Raw genomic sequence first — 15028 nt, 5'->3', positions numbered from 1 at the left:
TAAAAAGATATGTGGTGGTGGGAGGACATATAAAATATGTATAAATATTTAAGTTATAATGTGGAAATGCACCCAAAATAGAAATTTAACGAAGTAGAAGAATAAGTTGTAGAACTGTTGCATATCCCAAGAAAAGACAGAAATCCATTCATATAGGAAATCATTAAACTGAAAGATCAAGAAATAGCAAAAGCACAAAACACTGCATAGAGAGAATTCAAGGAAAGTAGTAGTCAATGTGTACAAATGATGGGGCACAATGGATTCTGCCTACAGTGAGGAACTTCTTTATACCTACACCTTCTTTCCAACTTGAAAAATCAATGCATTCCTGCAGTATGTGACTGGATTATGCAGAGATCACAATTACTTGCTGAGCCAACTGGGTAATGCCAATTAAACTCCAGTTTGTTTTGACACACCACCCAGCTACACCACTGAAAAAAATAGGCACAGAATTCATCATCATAAAAAAACTTTGGGCAATGAAAAAATGCACATCGCAGTCGTGTTGGCAGCGTTAGCAGATGGTATGAAATTGCCACCATATGTGATTCCGAAGCATAAAACAATGCCAAAGGAACAGCTGCCTACTGGAATAATTGCTGGGTGTCAAAACCAGGATGGATGCCTAAAGACTTAATGAAGGATTGGCTGAGCATTGTTTGCAATAGGTGACCAGGTGTGCTGTCAACAGTAAGGAGAAATGCTTGTCCTAGACACAATCAAAGGGCACCTACCACCAGCAAAGAGCATCATCAGAGAAGTTAATGTGGTTCTTTGGTCACAGTGGGAGTAGGGCATTCACAGCTGATTGATATATTAGCAAACAAGCCCTTTGAAGACCATTTGAAGTCTGTATGTTCAAAACGGCTCTAGAATAGTGATCATGCTATAATTGCTACAGAAAATAATGTAGTCTGGGCACAACAATGGATTTAGACAGAATGGTACCAGGTAAAACCAGGAGCTGCAGTTCAAAGTTTTAAAAAACTCCATATTTCATTTTCCACGTTGAAATCAAAGATAATTTGTTTGAGTTCAAAGTTGAGAGCAGGGAAGACACTGAAAATAGCCAAGAAAGTGTATATGAGCAGGAGAGAGACATTGATGGAAACAAAGAGGGATGAGATACATGATAATTTTTTTTTGTTTATAACCTTCTAAAGCGGGAAGGAGAGAGAGGTTTTCTCCTATCCAAACTTGTCATCTTTCCTGGTCAATAAAGTAGAAGACTCTGATGTTTAGCCTCAACACCCCAACTGCATCAAAAGGGAGGTCAGAGCTGCCTTGCAGAACCACTGTGTGTCATGAACTAGGCCCAGCCACATGTCTGGGGAAGGTAGTTGAATGGACAGCAGTGAATCTTCTCCACTAGCTCTAATTTTGTATGAACTGGTGAGATTCTTTTGGAAACAACTGCATTGCCAGAGCACCTCTGTCTTTCAGATTGAAGACAGTAGCACAGAACACTCAAGAGTCAATTAATTTACAGCTCACAAAGCAGCTCACATTTTTGCAACATAGCCTCACTTTTTCTTGTTCCTAAACTAAAAAATGCAAACAAAGGACTAATCCCAGTCATATAAAGTGCCTCTGCACACAGGGAAATATACAAATTCCATCAGAAAATACTTTTATGAATTTGTCATGTGTCCTCTGGGATTTTGTTGCATCATTCATGTCCATTTTTTTCTCCCTGAATACAGGATTGCATTAGTGACTAGGTAACTTTCAAATGTCTTGGGTTTTAAATTAACAATAGGATGCACATAAGAATAAAGTTTAGTGCTACTTCTGTATAAATTTATCTAGACAGGTAGTCATAAACACACAGGAGTCCTTACAAAACTTCAAAGCCTACTCACTACTGAGTTGCATTTTCCTGTTGTAAGGTTCAGAGGCATATCAGTTTAAACATGCTGTTATGATAGCAGGCGTTTCTGCAGAAAAAGCTTCAGCATGAATAAGTGCCTAACAAGAATATAATCGAGTCTGTATAAAGAGATCAAACTGCTCCCTGCCATGCTTAATGTAGTCTACATTTTCTTAATGATAGTTTCTCCTAGAAGCATCCAAAATTTCTGAATTTGAATATAATTGCTTTGGAAATTTTAAGACTTGAGGAGATTGACACAGTTCTTGCTCATTTCTATTGAAGTAGCTCTGGGAGCTGATTCCTCATTGCTGCTTATAGAGCACCCATTTTTAAGACTGTGGTTTAAAAGACTCTGGAGCTGGAAGAGTTTTAAATAGACTAACTGGGTATTTGTGCCTTTCCTACTTCCTAGTAGCTACACTAATTTAAGACTAAATCTTTCTTGAACTGTTTTACTTCATCTTCAGCTGTATCATTCATTCTCCTTCATCAGCACTGAGACTTCTCTGGGTAATTACAGGAGCAGAGTCAGTGCCCAAGCAACCATCTGAGTCATACAAAGGCACCTTAAAGTCACCTTTATTCACACAAGCTTTTGGTGCAATTCTTACTTCTGACATCGCATCCCAAACTCAGTCTGCTTTATTTTAAAAGTAGTTCTTAGATCTAAAATTTAAAATGAAACTAAGTAGCCCAATCATTTAGTCTGCAGTGAATAAGTTCAGCTTTCACACATCTTGAAAAATATGAGGCTTCTATATTGAAGTTATTTTAAATCTATCCTCAATATAGCTTAAAATTATCACTTTTTATGACATATGTATGCGAAGGAATGGTACCATGGCTTCTAAAATTTTGCTGTAGCTTTCCTGACCCAAAAGAGAAACTCTATTCATTATAAAGAGATTAATTTGCCTCTGACAATTGATAGGACAAATACCTAATAGAAAGGGTCCTTAAGAACTATGTGGGATCGCCATGAGACAGAGCGTGATGCGTGCGTCTGACAAAAAACAGTAACTACTGACAGTGGGATATTAAAAGTATTTCTAATCTACTTATTCATACTTTTGTGTTCAGCAAGTTTTTTGGGGTCAAAGTTTCATTTTTCTTGTATTAAAATACTTCCAAGTGAGAAAAACACTCAACTCCCCCTTATTCACTATTAGACTTCTACCTTCCTTAGAATGGTTTGTGCAAAATCAAATGTGGGCCTCAGTCTGGTTTCCAGTCTATATAAAATCCATTACAACTGACTCTCACTGTGCCAGTTAAGTAGCCAAGAAGTGAATTAGCATAGAGACAAAGGATGCTTCTGAGCATTAAGTTAGTAACAGATTTTTTGCAGAGTAAATAAGCATATGGTAGATCAGAGTAACAGAGGCTTCAGCGTTGTATCACAGTAGACACCGTGCAACTCAAGGAGATTCCTAACAGACTTAGCAATGAATGAAGACTTATCCTTAGAGAAAATCAAACAGTCAAGATCTCAGTGTTCTTTCAGAAAGAAATCATTTATGCCAATTAAAAACATGAATCAGAAGATATATGTCTTTGTTGTTTCAAAACTAAACATCAAAACATTTTATCTGAGAATGACGAGACAAAATGCTCCATTTCCTAGGGAAAAAAATAAATCACTTTTTTCAGCTTGAACATTTGAAGAGATTCAGGACAAATTATTTTCCTTAACCTTTTCTCTTTTTTTTAGCAATTATTTATCTGCAAATCCTGCTTAAATTTAGCCACAAGCATTGCAGACACTACTGGTCACTCCAGTTGGTGGAGGAGTATTGGTTAGTGAGGAGTATAAGAACAGGAGCTGTAGCTACAGGGGTTGTTGAGACACAGTTTATTCCAAACCACAAATCAGCCACGAAGTCAGGGTCAAACTATTCAGATGGTAGCTCCTGTTCTGCCACTATGGGAACCTCTACTTGGGCTTCACAATTTCCCATAATCCAGTTAGTCCCTGAACAACACAATCCAGTTCCCAAACCTCTGCCCAGGGACCTGCTTGTTTTGCGGGAACAAGGCCCAAGTGTCGTGAAATAAAAAGTGTGTCTATGTAGAGGTGAAGCTTGTGTTGGAAGGCACAGTGTTGCAGCCCAGATTTACAGGAATATGTGGACTGAAAGCAGGGAAAATAAAAGCTTTATGGTCCAAACTTGTGACTGTGCAGTAGAACAGAGGAAAAGCTAAAAGGCAAATTGCAGAAGACGTTATTTGTGTAGATGTTGCAGCAGCATTGGGAAGGCAGCAGATTCCAACTGAGGTGTCTGTAGCCTGCAGGGATGGAGTGTGCAGCAGTCCTGGCTTTCAGGAGCAAGGGACTGTTCTTGGGGAAGGGAGAGGAAGGGACTGAAGCATACTCTTCAGTCTGTGTGACAGGCCTGATGCAAACCTGAAGGCTGCTATCAACAGCAGCAGCCATGCCAACTAAATTTGGAAAGCCTTGTTGAAACAGGACAGTGGCTTGAGTTTTATGCAGAGTCCTAAACTCTGGCAGTCTGTTCTGTATTTGAGGCAAAAGATTTTGTGACCTTGAGATCGAGCTGTAAGGCTCACAGAAATATCAGAAGTAGAGAAATATATTATTTCTCAGTATTGCAGGTGTTGTTTCCCCGTCAATTGTCACTGAGCTATTGCCTCAGAAAAGCACACTGAAGAGTCAGCACTGTCCGCAAACCTCAGTGAAAACATCAGTCACTCTAATTAAAGAGCATCCAGAAATTGTTTTCCCTTATGTGCTGTTCACCATCAAAGAATATATTGTGAAAAGACCACAGTCTGTTGTTGGGATGATGCTGTTAAAAAACTGAAACCTGGCTGATATTGACATCTTATGCTTCTGGCAGAAGTTATTATTCCAAATTCATCCACATATTAAATATTTATCCATACAGCTAAAGAAGAAACAAGAATCTCTGGACAGTATTAACAAGACAACATGGAAGTAAGAGCCCATTTAAAAGGAAGTTACTCTTAAAGAGAAGATCCTGCTGAGAATTTCTCTCAGAGGACATAAGGCCAAGACATCTACAGTAGAAAAAGCCAATATTTGGAATATGGCTAAACCCTTACCACTCAATGCTTTGTTCTCCATCTCCAGATTTTTAATATCTGATGACAGTTGCACTTCAATTTTGTCTCTTCCTCACTTATGCCACTGGAGCAAATGCGTGCTTAGTCTTTTCCACCATCTACTGAGCATGTGTTGTCCAAGAAAAGCATGATGATATCTGGGAATGGTAGCTTTGAAATTATATTTATAAAAAACAGAAAATCTCCAGTTCTAGCAACAAGATGAAACAATACTAACAATGATCTTAAAAGGCTGATGGCCCAAGCTAAACGGTCAGAATTTTAGAGAAAGCACAACTATAAGATTATTCCACTTGATTAAAGTCTGCAAGTGTCAAAATATAAGGCAGTACCATTCCTGTCACAGCAAATCTATATCCAACTCAGCAAACTAAATGTCTTTCAAAGCCCCAAATCAGTGGAACATATGAATGGGATAATGAGATGCTGTTAGCTTTTCTGGATCCACTTGTTTGAAGGATGATTTCCCTAAAATGCTTGCATCAGCCACCTACCTTCACTTCTTCACTTTTCCAGACTAGGTAAATTATACGATGTAGAACAGATACACACACACTCAGATAAAAAGTATGAGAGAAGGTGAAAGGCCTTGTTCTCCAGAACCACACAAGCAAATTACCAGTGACAAATCCAACAGTGGCAACATCAGCCATGGTTTACAACCACCCACAAATCATTGCACATGTATGTTGCTTCATGCAGGGTGAAGAGGGGGGATGATGAAGAGAGACATAAAGAGGTGAAAAGACAAAGTAATATTTTAAGATTTCCTAGCCTCTTAGTTTAGATTTCAGCCTTAGTTATCAGTAGTACTTCTGGATCATAAAATCACATAGTTTAGATACTAATTTCAAACAATTTTGTCTGCTTACCCAGGATTGCAAAGAATAATATATAAGTACCTCTGCATATCAGTTATTTTCATGGCTTATTATTTTTTATATTCATTTTGTTTAAAAAACTAGGGTAAGGAATGAATTATAGCCCTCTATTAGAGAATAAAAATGCAATGTAACAATTATTGATGCCAATAGTTTCTTCACTATCCTTTGTTCTTAAGTCATGCAGAATCCTGGGTTAAATTCTTCCAGTAGGACTCCACTAAATTTTTTCTGGTTATATTTGCTTTTCCTTCCTTTAGCTAGAAATTTTCAGGTAGACAAGGATATTCATGCTGCCTTTTAAGCTGAAAGGAGAGAGCAGAAGGTAAATATAACTTCTTCAGTAGCTGTTCTTTGAATTACTTGAAGCTCCATAGGCTTTTGCTCCTCAAACCTTGATTTTATGCACGAAAAGCTTCCCTTGGGCTTCTCTTTAACATTTAAGTTATCTCAAGTGTCACCCTTCAGAGAAAAGAAATAAGTAGGCCCACTTTTGCAATTTACCTTCACCAACTATCCAGTAAAGAGGGAGGCTGACTTTGAATGCTGTCACTGCTTTATATGGGATGGTCACACTTTTTAATTACGTTCCCTCCTTCTACTGATCCTGGAGTTAATCCTACTGGATCACACTGTGTTATTTCCATTGATGGCAATGGACTTTGGATCCAGCTGACTAAGAAAAAAAAACATAAATAATGGGGTTTGGCCAGCATGATGAATTGGTGTGTTTTAGAATATTCTATGCAGAAAAGAAAAAAAAAATCTCCAAATATAAAATCATCACTTTTGCAACCTCACAGAACAGGGAAGCACAGGAACCAAAGAAAGAGACTGAAAGCAAGAACAAGAAGGAACAGTAAGTGTGAGAGAGAAGATGAACAAAAGGACAGAAGAATTTACACTCTGCAATGTTTCAAAGGAACACAACAGGAAGGTGAATTTGTCAGTTCTGAACAGATGCTCTTCATAGGGAAGGGAGGCCACATCTTACTAAGCTTAGTGAGGAAGACATAAGGCAAAAGTAAACTATAAATACACTACTTTATGAACTTACAAAGTCAGTGAAGATGATCTTGCCAACGAACTAAATAATTAAAAACCAGCCAAATTTTAACATATAGATGTGTGTATATATATATTGGCAAGGGTTACTCCAAATTTAAACCAATAGTTTCCAAGAAATATTATTTTTAATACTAAACTGCTTCAGCAGGTGCCATATTTAGAAAATGTTAACATTATCAAGTCATGTAAAATAAAGATTAAAATTTATCTGACCTTCCTACTTGAGAAAATGCAGTATTTTGGAGCTGTATTTCACAGTTTTGCATGTCTATGGGAATTCTGGAACACATACAGCAGTGAGTTGCATGTTCTCCTTCCCCTGTGCTTCAGAAATATTACAGCAAGGTTAAGAAACTATAAAAAATATTAAGAGATATTACCTTGTATGGGGAAAGCAGTGAATAATTTGTATCTCAAAATGTTGATGGGACTTGGAATGGTCACAGCTTTCTCTTTCTGTAAATCTAATGGAGCTGAGTCTGCTGACATCTTACTGATAATAGTCAAGTGGGGATTTTGCCAGGTGGGGATGAGGAAGGGCAAAGGATGCTAATAAAGAAGTACAAAATAATACTGCTGTGATTTAAGCCCAGCTGTGACCAAGCCCCACTTGCTCACTGTCCCTCACCCTGCCATTCTCCCCAGTGTAGAGAATCAGAAAGGTAAAAGTGAGAAAGACTCATGTGTCGACACAAAGACAGATTAATAGGGAAAGCAAAAGCTGCACACACAAGCAAAGGAAAGCATGGAATTCTGTCACCACTTCCCATGGGCAGGCAGGTGTTCCGACAGCCCCAGGAAAGCAAGGCTCCATCATTCCCAAGATGACTTGGGAAGACAAATGTCACACGCCAAACGTTCCCCTCTTCCCTCCTTCTTCCCCCAGCTTCACACGTGAAGACCATATTCCATATGGTCTGGAATATTCCTGTGGGTTGGGGGGGAATCAACAGTCCCAGCTGTGTCTCCTTCCACCTCCTTGTGCATCCCCAACCCACTCCCTGGTGAGTTGCTAAAAGAAGCACAAAAGGTCTCGGCTCTTTGCAAGCCCTGTGCAGCAGTAACAAAAACGTCTCTGTGTTATCGAGACTCTTTCCAGCATAATCCAAAACACAGCCCCACACCAGCTACTGGGAAGCAAATTAACTCTACCCCAGCCAAAACCAGCACACTCCACTAAGGACATTGTGGCATCTATAACGAAGTACAAAAAGTCATGGGATCTCCGATTAATGAGATAAATTGGCCCTGGTCTGGATCCACTTGGGAATTTTCAGTGCTTGAGAAGAGGGTTGAAAGAAAATTCATTTTCCATTGCAGTGCAAGTGGGCGACCTGCCTTGTAACCCTGGTCACCACACGCTGATTTGTATGCCTAATGGCCATCCCTCTCCAACATCAGGTCTGAAAGAATATTGCAAGCTTCCAATTAATTAGACAGAGCATAAAGTGCAGGTTCATTTGTTGCAGAAGCAGCTCCTTTTGAAGGTTATCACCTTGATTTCTAAGGCTTTAACCTATGACCAGTATTTGCCTTTGCTGTTCACAAAGGATGCTTACGTTATGCAGTTGCAAAAGAATTCCACCGCTCCAGTCCTATGTGCTATACAGGAGTACAGAATCTAGAAATAATCTCTCAGCACCCAAATTTGACAGCAATCTGCTGAATATTATGTCAGATCTGTCTACCCAAACTGTTATAAGGTTACAGGAATACATATTCTTAACATTTCTTCCTTGTCATGTAAAGTTATCTTTTTGGTGACGTAAGGAAATGCTGACATTCTTTTTCAAAATTCATTTCCTATAGCACAGCACTATGAGGTAGCCTGGTCACAGATGTAAAAATTGCTCTGCCTAGATATATACAACATATAAAAAAAGTTCTGAGGTCAGTGTACAGGTTAATCTGGCTCTTCTAGGCCAGGGGACAAGTAGGCTCTCAAACACTCTCCTTTCTTCAGCGCTGCTCCTTGACAAGTGTAAGCATCGGTGTGATGGCTATTGTGATTCAGCCCCGGGCATCCAACTCACCTTATTCGCTGTATATGCATATGAGCTGCCTGCTCTGGTTTGCTAAATTTATAGTCTGGGCCCTTGCGTTGCTGTGCTTAGTCAAACAATGCCCAAGTTTCTTGTTAGTCTGGATGTAAATAATTTCTTTCCCAGCACGTAAATTGGAATACATTTAGAAGCCATCCACCTTGAATAATGATTTAGTTAGGCAGAAAAGAAAATATCACTATGTAATTGAGTCAGTGAGGTGAATGAAAGTCCCTCTACATGAGCAGAGAATAATAAAACTGTATCCAAAATGAAGTAGAGTGAAGATTTCTGTTCATACACAACAGTACCAATGCATCAGAAATTGAATATTAGAAATCCTTATAATAATTCATAAAAGGATCCTCTGCAGTAATAAGTAGGTTTCCCTATATGATATCTGCTTGTGTGGCATTTTGAGCACGTAAGTCTGAAGTGCTGAACCTTGAACCAATCCAAGTAGGGTTCCATCCTACTCCCAGGTGTCCAACAATGGATGCCCCAGGAAGAATATGAGAGTGCAAAGGAAAAACACAGTAGCATGTGGACATATGGACAAGCACATATCAGTATTTTCTCAGAATAGTTCTTCAGCCTCCAGTGATCTGTGGATCTGATCCTTAAAGACCAGTTGGTCAAACCACTGTACCAAGTAAATTAGCAAAAGCTACAATTAGGAATAGTTGTAGCAAAGAAGGAGAGACAGAAAGATCCGTAGGGAGTTTTATTTCTTCCAACATTTTGGAGAGGTACTGAAGAGTCACTGTGGATTCTTCTCTAACAACACCATCCCAACATTCAGCTGTGGTCAGGTGGGATGTTAGGAATTACTAGGAACACACAAAACCAGTAGATGTAACTCTGTTTTATAAACACAGTGTGCACTCACCATTTCGAGTGTCAGATACCAGTTTAGTCAGCCCATCTTCAAAAGAATCTGCTAAAATAAAAGGAAAAAAAATTAAATAGGCATAAGTCTTAAAATATTCTAAGAAGTGCTTAATGGTCTCTTAATAATTACTGTAAATATAAATGAACTTTAGCTCTTCAAGGAGACAGCAGATGGAAATAAGACAGAGTTAAAATAGTCAGAGGAAATGTGCACAGCCCAGAGTGATCACCTTATTCTTGTACTGTTTCTTATATTTATGTATAACTTCTCTTCATTCCTGAGCATCCAGTATTAAATAAAAGTCAGGAAGAAAGCATACTGTTGGGTGGGCTCTAGGTATAAATGGCACGGCTTTAAATTAAAAAAAAAAATTCTATTTTTCTTCAAAGTAACTTACGAAGCAGTTAGAAATTTCACAGCAAGTTGTGCACATCTTATATTTAGTTGTACACTAAATTGCACAATGCTGATATGGATTTTTTTCCTAATATATTTGTTTTCTTCATGAGACAACTCTGTGAAACAAAACATAAGCTGAGTTTTCCTGTTGAACTCCAAACACTTTTCAGTCAGCCTGAAGGCCAGGACTGCACAGACCTTCAACTGACGAAGTAGAGAACTGCTGGAGAAATGTCCTTTTGATCCATTTTTAAAATAAAAGGTGAAATGCAGACAAAAAGCACTCAGTTACATCTTGTGCTTCAAAGTTCTTGTAGACATGTGATCTTCAGAGTGATTTCTATTGCTGGGAGATTCAACCAAAGGAAGCCAAATGTTTGGGTATATGAGCAATGGAGTCACAGTGGAAGGCAGTTGGGTAGGTGGTATTTGTTATCTCATGACGAGGCGGGTGATGGTTAATAACAAAACAAATAATAAAAGTAAAGGTATCAAACTGGAACAACCCCCCAGGCGAGGTGAAAACAGGCTGAGAGAGTTGGGGTTGTTCAACCTGGAGAAGTCTGCAGAGAGACCTCATTGCAGCCTTTCAATATACAAAGGGAGTTTATCAGAAAGACAGAGGGAAGTTTTCTACCAACATCTGCAGTGAAGGGATAAAGGACAACAATTTTAAACTGGAAAAGTATACTGGTAGGTATAGATAGGACATAAAGATTTTTTTTTTTTTTTTATGGTGAAGGTGGCAAGACACTGCAACAGATCGCCCAGAGAAGCTGCAGATGATCCATCACTGGATGTGCTCAAGATTAGGTTGGATGAGGGTTTGAGCAACTTGATTTAGTGAAAGATGTCCCCATCTACGGCAGGAGGTGAGATTAGATGATCTTTAAAGGTCCCTTCCAACCCAAACCATTCTATGGTTTCTATGATTCTAAAGTAATATCAGCACGCACAAATATTCAGTAATTCACAGTTGCCTGGGTACTTGTACAAAATTGTCACTGAAAGAAAAAAAAACCAACTCTGCAAGACAATCATTACCTTCACTGGTAGTTACATACCAGGAGACCTTGTTTCCTAGGCAGCCTTTGTGCGTGGGGAAATCTAATGACAGCTCGTTTTAAAATAACTAGTCAGCAAAATACCAGCTTTGTACAGCTCTGTGAATCAGGATGGGAGTGCTGAAGTTCTTAATTTAAACATTGTTTCTCTTTTGATTACAGAGAAACAATGATGAAATTAAAAGTAATAGGCGTTTTATCCTGTCTGATGTCAAACAAGGGAGAAAAATAGCATCTTTGTTTTCAACGTTATCTAGTGTGGGGAAGTGAAATGGAAATGGAACAGATGCCTCCATTGTACTGTAGGTTCTTTTTTAAACAGTTATTTCTATAATTTTGTAAGGAGAACATGACAATCCAGCTTTCTGAATTAGAAAAAAAAAACAAAAGAAAAAGTAGGTTTACTTGAGTGATTGGCCACTGTGTAATTTTATTTGTGATACCAACTTTAAGGATGCTGCATTATAAACAAAGCACTAGTAGCATAGAGCAGTTACTTTGAATCCCTTAGGATTTTCAATTAAATCTGATAAAATCCCACAGTAAATGAATTTTATCCAAAGGAACCAAGTGGGGTTATCAAAAGATATTCTTATGATACCTCAAGAGACAGAGTGGCACATGATTCGTCTCAGTACCAATTTTAGTTACATGTACAACCAGGTACGTAAGTCAGGCCACCATCAGGTCTCAGGGAACAGCAAGAGATGGATGTAAGAGGCCTCAGATTGCCATTCAGACTTCAGATGTTTGAAATCAAGACAAGCTTTCATTATCTTAGGAAAGAAAATAAGATTTGGGTGCCCAAGTCCACCTGTTTTTAGGCTGTAACACACACATTTGAGTCCCTCACTCCCCATATAGTCAGTGAAGAAAATTTCAGAAGGTAATTTAGTACAAGTGGTTGAGTATGGCTGTTCTCTCTCCACTCACTGCAGAAGTAAGAGTAGACAAGTACAAAGGATCAGAAAAGCTCAGTGAGCTCACTCTCTCATGACTGAGGACAGCTGTGCAATGAGACATCAATTTTAAAAACTCTACAAAGCACCTGCATCACCATACCCAATTCAGTGTCAGTATAATAACAGTTTATGATACCTTGACACACCTTTTAAAATTTTAGTGAAGTTCACAAGTTCACAGCTCTAATTTGTCATAGAAGGGCAGCGAAAGTCAACTGCACTGGCAGAGAACACGCTCCTTTCTCTAATTGGGGTTTTTTTGCATAAAATTTCCAGAAGACCCCAAGCACCCACACTACTGTAGAGGACAGTCTATCCTTGTCTCAGTCCCCACCAACCTGATGTAACAGGTAAACCCACACTCCCGAATTAGGCAACTCTGCTCAGATGACATGAATTTGACCAGTGTTCTAGATGTGTCATGAAAGATGTGTGCATGTGCAGAAAACCAGCATTTAAAAAAAAAAAACCAACACAACAACTATTGCAGTACAGTAAAATACATTTTTCAGAATAAAGCAGCATCCAGAGTACAGCCTGGCAAAATTTTCTAATAGCTATCTAGAAAATTACCCTGTCACAAACTACTCCCTCTGTGCCACTCCGACAGCAGGAAGACCTGGATACCTCACAGAAATATTCCTGGCATGGAAAAGCTAGCACCAGCTGACAGAAAGGACATACACATACATAAGTCCAACATACAAGCTTTGCCAGGGGGCAAACAGGGTCTAATCAGAGCATGCTGCTCTCCAATAACTCTTGGCTGTGGAGCATCCCCCTTGGTTCCACCACAGTTAAGCACAATTTAGAGATGTGATTGAGCTGTTATAACTTATCCAGGAACCTTCATCCAGGGATTATGGAAAAAAAAAAAGAAATGTCTAAAAGTCATTCTTCCCATACCTACCTTTTCCTGGAAAAGGGATAATGCAGGGGTGATGTAAAAATCACTGTTTTGAATTGCAGCCAGGTTAAGGAATTGGTAAGTAAAAGGATTTTGCTTCTGAGAAATTTTTGGACCTTCCAAAAGACACGCAGTGAGAATGGATTGGTTATGCTGGAAAGATCAGAAAAAAAAAATGCAGAAACCTTGAGATGAGTCAGATACTTGAATTTGATTCACCTTTAATTAAATGATTACAATCATTTATTTAAAAACCGGAATGTTTTCACTCACACATCCCAGTTCCCAGGAACTTACATGTTTCTCAAGTTACACATGCAAATTCCCACATCTCACAGTGATACTGTTCCTCATAAATTCAAATAGATTATTATCCTCAGCTGATACATCAGAACAAGAATTGCAAACCGTATCAGACAAGTGTAAAAATTCACAGAGATTAACGAATTTAAGATTCAAAACAAGCAGTGTACCTTTGAATAAAATAAATTTGCAGTTTTCTCTATAAAGATGGGTTAATTTATTAGGCATATGTATGAGCTGATACCTTTCCTGAAAAATTTATTGCCATTTCTAACTAGCAGAACCTTTCCCTTTTAATCAGCTCTTCCCCACTCATACTGAATTGAGGTTGGAAAGAAAACTGCTCCTTAACAGGGGTGTGATACCTAATGTCACAGCATATTGGTCCATGAACATACTTTGTTCTGGTTAGGCCTGCTGGATACATAATTCAAATTCTTTTCTAATTTTATAGAAGCAGGTGGTTACTGTAGAGTAAGGTACTTTTCTTTTTCTCTGAAGCTTGCTCCCAGAGCTTGGTAATAAATATACAGAAGCCAGCAGTAGGCATTTCCATGCTCCAACTTTATTGCAACTTTTTGGTTTTGACACAATGCTTTATCCTAATGGGCTTTTATCCCCTGCATGCATTTTAATTAAACAATAAATAACCATCAGCAGAACATGGATAATTACTGTAGGTACGTTAGAAATTAATATCTCATGCTATAACTGTCTCCAAGTCCATGAAAACATCCCTTATAAAAGTGTGCCTTATTGGAGATTTCAACTGCTCATTTAATCAGTGGCAATGCAACAGTTACTAGTAGAGAGAATCTCTGTGTATAAGGAACTGAAGTCACAAGGAGGTTAAAGACTTCAGGGTACATGAAATTTTACCCTTCTTTTTTAATACAAAGACTTCTGGGTTTCTTTATGTGTTACAGTCCTTTCAGAGAGAATGTTGCTGCTTCAAATCCATTTACTATTGCTGAAGGAAACATAAAATCATCCACTATTCTTCTTACCACGCAGCAGAAGCATAAAGGCAAAACATCCCCCACCTCCAAGCTCTTCAGAGTAATAGAAATGTACTGATTTTGCAACTTGTGGATCACTTTAACTTTACCCAACAATACAGAAAGTAATGTTTTGGAGTCTGTCTGTTTGGGGCTTTTTGGTCTTCACAATTCAACACTACATTCTTTGACATCAGTACAGTTATTTATAGAAGCTTTCCTCTTTTAATAAAAAAATATGACCCACATCTAATTTGTCTCTTAGCTCTTTTACTCAGAATTGCCTAAATCTAAAAACCTTTTTCTCCCCTTCTGCTCTTCCTTTTCCTGACTAGGGAGAATGCAGCTGATACTAACCTATGGTTTCTTCCTTCTCCAAATATCCTTGGCATTTGACACTGCTAACCCAGCTCCCCCTGGATCCTGGTATAAAGTGTTCTGAGGCAAGTCTTTAGTACGTCCCTCACCTTTTGGAGGGCAGTACCTTACCATGCTGTCTGAGAAGGCATTTTTGGTCCCATGAAAATG

The 15028-nt window shown here is 38.6% G+C and overlaps 1 long non-coding RNA gene across 1 annotated transcript; it reads right to left on the bottom strand.

Moving 5' to 3' along the window:
- Positions 1-336: 336 nt before the first annotated feature.
- LOC113971976 lies at positions 337-13221 on the bottom strand. Its single transcript, XR_003535722.1, has 3 exons — positions 13203-13221; positions 9865-9912; positions 337-437 (listed from the first exon to the last, which is right to left on the bottom strand). It is a non-coding gene; the product is annotated as an uncharacterized LOC113971976 (long non-coding RNA).
- Between the last annotated feature and the right edge of the window lie 1807 nt (positions 13222-15028).

Source organism: Neopelma chrysocephalum, unplaced genomic scaffold (genome assembly GCF_003984885.1).
Source record: "Neopelma chrysocephalum unplaced genomic scaffold, ASM398488v2 Primary Assembly neopelma1_87, whole genome shotgun sequence".
NCBI lineage: Eukaryota > Metazoa > Chordata > Aves > Passeriformes > Pipridae > Neopelma > Neopelma chrysocephalum.
Note: the sequence above shows the minus strand (reverse complement) of the source record. Positions and strands in the feature narration are given on the sequence as shown.